The following is a 9308-nucleotide window of genomic DNA, read 5'->3' as shown; positions in this document are numbered from 1 at the left end:
GATACATCTTCAACAAGTCTTGTATACATGTGCCACGATGTATCACCTGAAACATGGAAATAAGCAACAAGAAAACTATCCATGAGGATAATTTTATCTTGTATTCAAGTTAGAAAATTTGTAAGTATAAGTAAACTCGCATAGAGTAAATTGGAATAGAGTGATAAATATAAATGTAAAGTAATCAAGACAAATCATATTCTTTAAAGAACAAATATGTTATCAAAGCTATCAAGAAAGGAATATACAAGGCACAAATGACCACAGACAAGGTCAACTAATGAACCCAACATCAACAATGCATCAGTCACATGGATATAGACAACCCACTAATAAAAATATCATTGCAAGTTAATGGGTGATCAATCCATAATCTGCATGACTCATGATTTAAGCAATGAAGTATGAGAAACATTATATGTCATGATTTTAAAGATACCAAAGGGAAGTAGTATGAGTATTAACAATAGATTGCCTTCAAATAAGAGTAAAATGCCTTCAAGATGGGTCAAATTAATTGAAATAAGAAAGAGCAAAAAAAATCACTTACATATGTGAAATATGTAAGAATGCACTCATAATTGACAAGTCACAAAAGACACAATAATTTGTATATTCATCAGGATATATATGTGGGCCCCCATATATATAGATGAATAAATGTACCTAAATATCATGTTATGAAATCATGGAAAAATAATTAAGATCACATCAAAGTCACATAAAATTAATTGTTAATAAAATTAACATAATTTCTAGGCTTTACAACATACTAAATAGAAATGCCAAAGATGATGAATGAGGATCATTATAATTCATAATATAAAAAATAAAACCATATTTTCTATTATTAATCCTCCTAGGTTGAAGTCCACCCATTCTAGAAATTGATCTCTTTTACTAAGTAATTTTTGAAACCATTTAGTTTTTCTCTTAACAAATTTATCACTAGAAGAAGATTCATGATGTATGAATGTATCATTTGTATCAACATTAGCATTATTACCATTATCAACATTAGAATTATTATCGTGATCTATAAATGCATCATTATCATTACCACTATAAGAAAGAATAGGAGGAATAAAGGTAGATATATGAGGAATAGGGTTGAGAGAAGGAGGTTGGTCCTCCACTAACACAATTTTGCTTCCACTAAATTGTTCATTTTGATCATTAGAAGAATCATGCACATCATTTTCTATAATACAAACATTTATTGCTATTTGCACTTTGTTAGTAATAGGATTATAAGCTTGATAACCTTTTGTATTTTGCATTTTTTCACTCATGCACCCAATACATGCAATCTTAGATGGAGCAATAGGAGATAAATTTTCAACCATATTAGATGAGATATGATCAATATTCAAATGAGCAAGCCTTTCATGCTCCATATTAAAAGCAATATTTTCATGCAAAGAGTGTCTTAAAGAGGTAAACCCATTAAATTTAAATAAGTTATCATGGCCTAACTTAGCATTAGCAATAACTTCATTAGTGTTAGGATCAATAACAGAGCACATGTCCCTATGAAATTCAACTTTGTAATCTTGACATAATTTAACAACAAAAAGAAGATTGTATTTCAAATTAGGAACATCAAGGACATCATGTAATTTTCCATTTGGAACACTAACATTACCAAATCCTTCAACTTCACAACTATGACTATCAACTAATTGAATTGGAATATTAGAGGGATTGGGTTGCAAAGAATCAAATACTTCTTTATGACATGTAATATGTTGAGAAGCACCAATATCAATAATCCATTCTATTTGTTCAGAAACATTGTAACTAACAGTAAAAGCATGACAAGATGGATGAGAATTTTTATTATTGTTATTGATAAGTTTCTTATCCTTTTTCCTTTTAAAACAATTATTAACAACACAACCATCTTTGCCACAATAAGTACAATGAGGTTTGGAATTTGAATAATTCCTTTGATTATTATTATAGTTGGAATTATTACAATTGTTATTATGATTATTATTATTGCTATGTTTGGCATTAGATTTATTATTTGAATGATTAGAGTTGTTATTATTATGATTATGATGATTATTATTATTATTATTTGCACAAAAATTATTATTATTTGAATTCGTAGATATAAACACATGTTCACTTGATTTAAGGGTACCAAATTGAATTAGCTTAGATGTTGCAATAAGTTTTGAAAAATAACATAAGTCAATTGAGTAGTTAAAGTAGGAATTGCAAGCTGAGCATGTATATTAGTTGTAAACTACTGAAACTATCTAGGAAGACACTTTTTAAGAATAATATGAATCAAACGAATGTCAACTAGCTAAACACCTAAACCAACTAAATGACTTTTAATAGCATCAAATTTTAATAGAAATTCATCCATGGTTTTGAAATTTGTATACCTGAGGTATTCAAGTTAATCTTGCAACTATATTTTTTGGGATTCATCTGCATTGTCATAAGTGTCTTGCAAAATTGTCCAAGCTTCATGAGCTTTGGAACAATTTTCAATTAATACATATTAATTAGGAATGATCAAAATACCAATTAAACCTAAAGCTTCTAAAATTTTAATTCTCCAAGCATCTTTTTCATCTTGGTTAGTGGCTGAACCGAGTTCAATAGAAGTATCAGTGGCAATATCAAACATGTGCTTAAAATGAAAAATGAATGAAATGTGAGGCTTTCATGAATGATAGTTCAAACTATTAAGTTTAATTTTAGGTATTAGAGTAGACATAGTGAAAGAGAGAAAAAAAATGATTTAAAGATTTTTATTTTATTTTATAGAAAGATGAATTTTAGAAGGAAAATTATTTAAGACTTGTAAAACAAGTACAACTATATTGCAATTAAAAAAACTTAGAAGTTAAGTTTTCTTTTTTAATATATAAAAAAAGAAACTTTTACCCCCTTTGAGAAACTTATTAATATTTTTATAATGAATAAATATTTATTAAATTTTTTAAAAATAATTTAAGTTCCCAAAACATAAAGTACCTTAAAAAAGGTCAATAAATCCTCACTACAATAGTCTCCAAATTTGAATATTTAAAAAAATTAATAAAGGAAACTTAATATCAAACGTGAAAACAATTTAAACAATCATTTATTAAACTTTATCAAATAGACTACTATACTGAGAAAACATAATAGCCCGTTATAAAGCAAATACAAGGGAATGAATAAATATCAAATAAAATTTGATAGAAGGCAATGATGAAATCAAATGATGTCTCTACCCAAAGCTCAGAAATGTATAAGGAAACCTGCAAGAATAGATCAAATGAATGCTTACAAGAAATGTTACCCAAGAAAAAATGGAATGCAATAAATGACAAGTTATTTTTACAAATGCAAATTTGGATAGGGAAAATGGTTAAAGATAATGACACTAAAAAATGTTTGACTTGGCAAATGCAATGATTTTTGCACACAAATCCCAAAAAGAGTTGAATGATGTACACAAGTAGGCATGGGTGTGAGAAGGTAGCTAGAAGTAGTGGGCAACACAAAACAAAGAGAAAATAGGTGAGGGAAGGGTTGAATGAGTAAAGAGGGCTATGAATAGGGAGAAGGGAGAGGGCCACAAGTTTAGGAGGGACAAAGGAAGGTTTGAAGGCTCAAGCACATAGGTGTACAAGGATGAGTGTTGACAATGAGGGAGAAGGAAAGAAGGAGGGATGATAGGAATGAGGAGGTCATAAAGTGAGAGAAAATGGCTCACAAGGATGATCCCACTTCTAGCGGTCATAGTTTAAAAGATAACTTTTGTAGTTTAAAACAACACAACAGTAAGGTGAGAGGATGCCACAAGTCAAGCCTTCCTTGTTGTGGATGAACAGAAGGGGCTGAAACAAGGAGAAGAGCCACTACATAAACAACACCAAAGAAAAGGGCTGCAGTTTCAACACAAAAGGAAAATGACAATGGAAACAAAGAAAAGTTAGAAAAAGCCTTAACAGAAAACTTGACAAAAAGAATGGAATGCAAGAAATGAAATGAACGAATCAAACTTAAATAGTTGATGAAGGTAGAGAGAAAAAAACAAGATTCAAAGAAGGAAATCTCTAAGAAAGGTAAAAGAGAAGATTAAGATCAGATTTGAAAAGAATAGAAATGCACAGAGATACTAAAAAATACAATAATTAAAGATTGAATATTTAATAATTCCCACAAGGTTATAGATAAGAGTAAATTTTAAATTTCAAAAAAAGAATATGAATTGGTTTTAACCAGCTATTGGAAGTTGAATAAAAATATTAATCATAAATAAAGTTATTGAAGAATTTCATGCAATGGAAATATTAGGGAAGTAATAATTATTTATTTTAAATATTGAACAAAAAATTGCACGCTATATAATAAACAATGTTTATGATAATATGAATGATAAATGCTTCTTGTTTTGGCAGAAAGCCTTCCAAAAGAAGAGTAAGAAAAATAATTTTTTTTAATAGAAATGCCCTTTGGGGGCAAGCCTTCTAAAGAGGGTTAGAGACTTTTTTTTGATAAAAATATAAAAAAAGCATACACACTCAAGATGTTAGAATGAGCTAAAGACCACAACACAAATTTCTTCTCTTAATAATGTCTCCAAATAAGGTGTGATCTAATGAATGACAACCTTCAACACTAAAACTCAAAACAAGGATTAGTAACGAAGCTCTAATACCATGTAAGAAACAATAAAATAGAGCAAGGAAAATAAAGCAATCAAAGTGAGTAAAGTGAGAAATAATCCCATGAGATAAACAAGATCCAAGAGCATAGACCGAAGTATATCAACAATGGAGACACGGATTTGAAAGGGGAAAGAAAAGCAAACCCCTTCTGAGTATTATGGATGAAGGAAAATGCCTAAAGAAGAGAGAGAGAGAGAGAGAGAGAGAGAGAGAGAGAGAGAGAGAGAGAGAGAGAGAGGTGGAGAAAAATAGCTCAATACAATAGCATCAAGGTGATGTGTGTAGAAGAAAGAGAAAGAAGCATCTCTTTTTAAGAGATGAGAAAGGAGTTGCATGTGTTCACATGCATAAAATCCCATTTCTATGAATGCCATATTCATAATAAGTCTATGCAAAGTGTCAAGATCCCCTTAAGGAGGATAAACTAAATTCCTTAATAAATAGAATTATAAAATGAGTTGTCCTCATATGTGGACTAAAGAACAAGTAAATGACATGTCCTCCACATGTGTACAATAGGACAAACTACATCTAGGGATGCTTGGAATATCCCAAATTAAATACATCCAAGGAAAGATTAATATTTATAATAGTGTGAAGTGCATAAAGCCTTAGATATATAAAATCAAGGTATATATCATTTGCATAGTTGAAATTCTAAGGTTTTAATTTGAAACAATGGATACACCAATAGTTTGTAATGTAAATGAACACCCTAGATGCAAGTTCAAGAAACACCCTTATGTGTCTTTGGAAGATGACCCATTAGGATAATTTTCATAAGTTTCATTGAATGTTTTACACATATAAGACATTAGAGCCTATATCCACTATAAGTTTGAGAGTATTTGTGACAATGATATCCACAAGGAGGTGAATGTGGTTTGTAATAATGATTTATCACTTGGTAGCTACTACTGACTTGGATTCAACTAACTTTGGCTAATAGCTCGACACATATTAGTACTTTACTCAAGAATTAAAGAGGACTTTTCACACTCCGCAGTAATGTGAAAACTTAAAGATTTGACCTTGGATTTTCCTTATTATCTTGCATCTTTCTTCATGCTAATACATCTTTTCAGTACTATCTTCTTTTGAAACTCATGTATGATAAAACATTTTAAATATCAGTCCCACATACCTCCTTTTGCTTAATTTGATGACATGTGACCACTTGAGCTATCAGGTGAAGTGATCCCTTCATTTGATGTGTTGCATCCATCTTTCTTCCTCCATGTTCTATTCATCTCTCCTCTGATAAATTCAACATCTACTCTACCTTTTTCTTTGTTGAACTTTGAGTTAGGTGTCTTTGTCCTTATTGGATAGTGCTTGCTGATATGACTAGTCTTCAAATAGCTAAAGCATGTAGTCTGACTCAACCATCTATTATAGTTACCATTGAAGTGTGTTCTTATGCAATTTTTAGGGATATGTCCATACTCTTGACAATAATGATAGCTATGTCTTATATTTTAATCCTAATTATAGGAGTTTTCATAGCTTCTTCCCTTTGTTGGCTTGTTTGATGACCATGTGGACTTAGATCTATATTCAAAGGCTCTGTGTCCAAACTTCTAATAATTGTAGCAGTGTCCTTCAAATTTTGGTGCATGCATGGTTCTAGTTTTGCATTCATGTGCCTGATGACCTTATTTGTTGCACTTGTGATGATGAGTCATGTTCTTGGGCTTAGCATTCTAACTAGTATTCTTGTTCTTGCAAAAATTCATTGTATGTCCTTTCTTACCACAATGATGACAAGTAGGTTTAGAATTCTTACCTTTATTGTTTCTTTCCTTGACAGCTTTGGATGATTCTCCTTCTTTAGTGCTTATGTAACCCAATCTTGTTGTGTCTTTACTAGATCTAGGGAATTTTAATAGTTGCTCAAAGTATTTGATGACTTCATTTGGCTTGTTGAAACTTTCAACAAACTTCTTTTCTCTTTTTAGGTCATTCTATAGCTATTCATTTTGCAACTTCATTGTAGTTATTTCAATTTCCTTGACATTCAACTCATGATGAGCATTCATCATTTGGGTTAGGGTGTCTAATTGCATGTTTGAGATCCTGGTTAGCTCTACTAATTTTTCTTCCAATCTATTTGCCAAAATTCTTTTGTCTTCTTCAATCGTGGCCTTGTCTTCTATAGCTTTCTTCTTTTGTTCAAGTACATCTTTTGTTGAGGATTTTTATTTCCTCAGCTTGTGTTCTATTCTTTTCCATGAGATCTACAATTATTGCATCGAATTAACAAGAGTTACCATTTGCAAATAACTTTGTGGTGTCAATCTCTTTGTATTGTGTGTCATTTTCTACCATAGCAATCTCTGTCCTTCTCTTCAGTGAACTTCTCAAGGTATCTTTGGCTTCATTCAATTGTTGTAGTAAGAGATGTATCTCAATCTCTTAATTTTCCATGGTATTTTCCAACTTGTAAACTTCCATTTCAAGATTTTCTCTTCAAGTTGTAAGGCTTCTTCTGATGAAAACTTGGCTCTGATACCAATTGTTGGAAATACAAATGGGAAATATATACTTCTAAGGGAGAGGGTGAATCAAAAAGTACTAGTCTTTAACCAATAAAACTTTTAACTTAAAAAAAAATGCATGCATTAACATCTTGAAATAACATGTGAAGTAAATGCATCCACATAAACACTTGACACCAGATATGATTACCTAGAAGCCCTCCAATAAGAAGGTAAAACTGGGGTGGGGATGACACCCACAATTCTTCACTACTACATCAATAAAGTGTCAACTATTAAGGTTATATAGTTTGACCATTTTCATGATCTACCATGTGAAAGGTCTGCCCTATTAAAAGCTTACAAAGGATTGTTAGACCCTACCCTGTTAAAGGATTTTAACACCCTATTAGAAGTGTGCCTAGCTAAAGGAATTTAAAACACTCACTTGGAATGTCACCTTGTTAAAGGATTTTACAATGATTCTTAAATCAACCTTAGTCCAAAGGATTTCACCCTACTGATATAGTTGTCAGAAAGTAATAGTAGAATGTTTGATCTAATAAGCTTACAACTTTTGCCTTGCTGATTTCAGATCATAGTTCTTTCCATCTTGATCCTCTTGATCTATTATAACAATGTTGTATATCTTCTCCTCTATTCTACAAATTGATTCTGCATTTCTTTCACACTTCTAATTCACCTTGAATGTTTACTAATTAATTCACCCCTTTCACTTCAATTCTTCGCTTGCATCACTTCCTCGCATACACATTCACTCTAAATTATGGGGCTTCATCTTCCTTTAAAAAGACTTTGGTGGCTTAGGGTTAGGTATGAATCTACGATTGAGATTCATTTATTTTCCCACTTAATTCCTTCCATTTTTCTAATTGGTTGCATGTTGATCACATAGGGAATCCAAATAGATTCAATCTTATCTTCAAAGCTTCGAGATCTATCCATAAGTCAGTTTACATAGTTGTTTGTGCCTTCACAAACAACCAGGTCCATTCTATGTTACTTAGCACTTGATAATACTGATGCTCAACACTTACTATAATTATGTCTTGCTTGGCACTTGAACTTTCTTGGCATCAACTATTCACTTGGCACTTGAATTGCTTGACACATGAGTGACTCGACACTCATCGCAACTCAGCATCTATACATATTATACTTAGCATGTGTTACTAGCTCGGCATGAACTTAGTAAATATCTTAAGTGTGTTGACACTCAATTGTCAAAACCAATTTGAGATCAAAAAGGTGTACTAGGCTATCTAATGTTGAAAGATTGGGGTCTTTCTTCATAGGAGTTTCAACGTAGCCTAATTCCTTGTGCAAAATTTCCATGTGTCAGGTGAGTGTTGTTTGGATACTAATAAGTTTTTCCCTTATATTGGCTTCTTTTGCTGACAATGCAACTAACTAACTCTAGGTTTGTATCAAAGTTATGAAGTGCTCCTCAGTTTGAGCTAGTGTCATAGGTAGTTTTGCACCTGATGCATTGATTTGATTTTCCAAACTCAAAATGTGACTTCTAGTTTCTTGGGTGAAGAGTATTGGATTACATAGTTTAGTGTACAATGAGAAAATGTTCTCAAGTACCTTCTTCACATACTCAACCTTAGTTGCCAATGCAACTTGTATGAGTGCTATGTCACCTAATATTTTCTCATTTACTTTTCTTTGGAATTTCTTTTCAAACCAATTTAAGAGTTTAGCATTTGTATCAAGGTCTGCATCACTAACCTTTTCCACTATAGTTGTTAGTTGTTCAATGAGTGGCTTGGTCTCATCAAGAGTAGGAAGACTAAATGCATCTTAAAATATGTCTTTAATGTCTAGCAATGCTTTCTTCCACCCGTGCTCCCTTCTAAGTAGTTCATAATGCTTCTTTCTTGCTAGGGCTTGTTGCAATATACCCATCTACTCTATAGTCAATGTGTCATAATCATACTTGGGTAACACAATCTCATCATCAAGGCTTACATCTCCATATGGTATCACTTCTTTAGCCTTTGATGAGCTTGGACTCAGCACTGGGATCTGTAGTGGTGTTGTGTTTGTGTTCAATTTTTGAAGAGTGTGACTTGAAGCTATGCTAGATTCTTAAAAATTTACAAGGGCTTGTATTGCTACTTGC

The sequence above is a fragment of the Cupressus sempervirens genome, chromosome 3 (genome assembly GCF_028749045.1).
Source record: "Cupressus sempervirens isolate cs-2001-9-10 chromosome 3, ASM2874904v1, whole genome shotgun sequence".
Lineage (NCBI taxonomy): Eukaryota > Viridiplantae > Streptophyta > Pinopsida > Cupressales > Cupressaceae > Cupressus > Cupressus sempervirens.
Note: the sequence above shows the minus strand (reverse complement) of the source record.